This window comes from Xenia sp. Carnegie-2017, unplaced genomic scaffold (assembly GCF_021976095.1).
Source record: "Xenia sp. Carnegie-2017 unplaced genomic scaffold, XeniaSp_v1 HiC_scaffold_6, whole genome shotgun sequence".
In the NCBI taxonomy this organism is placed as follows: Eukaryota; Metazoa; Cnidaria; class Anthozoa; order Malacalcyonacea; family Xeniidae; genus Xenia; species Xenia sp. Carnegie-2017.
The window spans coordinates 11,664,915-11,666,611 of NW_025813526.1; positions in this window are offsets into that span (position 1 = coordinate 11,664,915).

Here is a 1,697-nt window from a genome sequence, read left to right on the forward strand (position 1 = left end):
CATTGCTGCTTTTCTGTTGTATCTTATATCTTTGATAATGTCTCTTTCGAAGGATTTTGTAAAAAGTATGTTTCGTCTTTCATCCAGTTGATTAATTGAACGCGTGTTTACTTCGGTTTGAACAGAATACAAACAATTCTGACAAGGCAATGTTATAAAACTTTGTTATAAAATGTTTTTTGACAAATGTTTCGTAGTTATAAAACTCAAGTGCAATATACATTAATTCTGCTTTAGATTTTTCTCACCATAGCTGCAGAGCATTCTGACTAGTGTGTGACACAAATCAATGCCGAACTAGCTAGACTTAGGTCCCTATACTGAATGAAAGTAGGATCACCCGAGCAGAAGGGTTACAGTAGAAAATGAGTGAAAATACTGATAGCTTCAAATCTTATCAAAGCGAATGACATTTTAATCGGATGTTGAATCAATGATAAAATTATAATGCCTAATTATTATCAATCATTCAATTTCTGACGACATTGGTTCAAAATGCAGATTGCAAATCAACAGCAATTGTATATCATAAAGCTTTTTTTAGGTTGATGTGCAGTCTGTAATTAAGCAAAACCAACGAAAAGAAACGTCCATTGGACTTTTTGGCAAGATAGCTTTATATTCTTATAAATTAATTTTTCTGAAGTAACAGAAAAATAAGTATCACTTGCCTGCAATTAATCTTTCGACCTGACTACCGTACACGTGTTTTACTACAAGGACAAAAAATATTCGAACCTTTTTAATGGCTGTTAGGCTTTTTGCCACATTTTTGCTCTCTACCATTTCTCCCCAGTTGATTATTGAGGCATTTTTTTAAAGACTTAAAAAGTAAATGTGACTCGTTTTACTCTGATTAATAATGTAGTTTTGAGATAATTCTTGACTGTGTTTGGCTGAGTGCAGTGCAGTTTATCTGTAATTGCACAGTTAAAATGTGTAATTGCTGTGTTGAAAAGCTGTAATTGCACTGTAGAAAAGTTCAATTGCTGTGTTGAAAAGCTGTAATTGCACTGTAGAAAAGTTTAATTGCAAGTGAAAGCCAAACAAACTACTTTTCAAATAAAATTAAACATGGCGGCAGTTGTAAGGTACAAAGATTTCCACAATTAAAATTAACTGGTTTATGTTTAGCCGTAATCGCGCACGACATTATACTAGCACCTGTACTAATAAGAGATTTCAGCACTATTCAAAACTATAAAAATGAAAAACAAGCAATAAACTAAGGTTTTAAGAAAGGAAAGCTTTTCATTCTCACGTTTGGTCAATCTTTTTGACAAACTTTGTGTTGACGGATTTGCGACCATGAAGGCATTCAAAAGATATGTGCAGCCAATCCAAAATCAAAAGACAAAATTGACAATTAATGTTTGGGTGAAATAAACGTTGTGCCAAGCTTTTCATGTTTAATGGTGAAGGAAAAACAAGGGCTTTACCAGAACGTAAATTTGGGAGGAGTGGGTGTTATATTCGTAAATTTAGCTATTGCCGATTGAATTGTTTTGAGCATGAATGTAGGCTGAAGTGATCAATCGATTATTTCCTATTTGATGCAGCAAATGAATTTGAATATTCGAGGAAAATAATTAATCTGTGGACCATGCAAAAATTTTTTGAATTTCTTTCCTTTGATCTCTCTCATTAATACTAATCTTCCTTTTCCATGTCTTTCGTGTTTCTATACATTGTCAAAC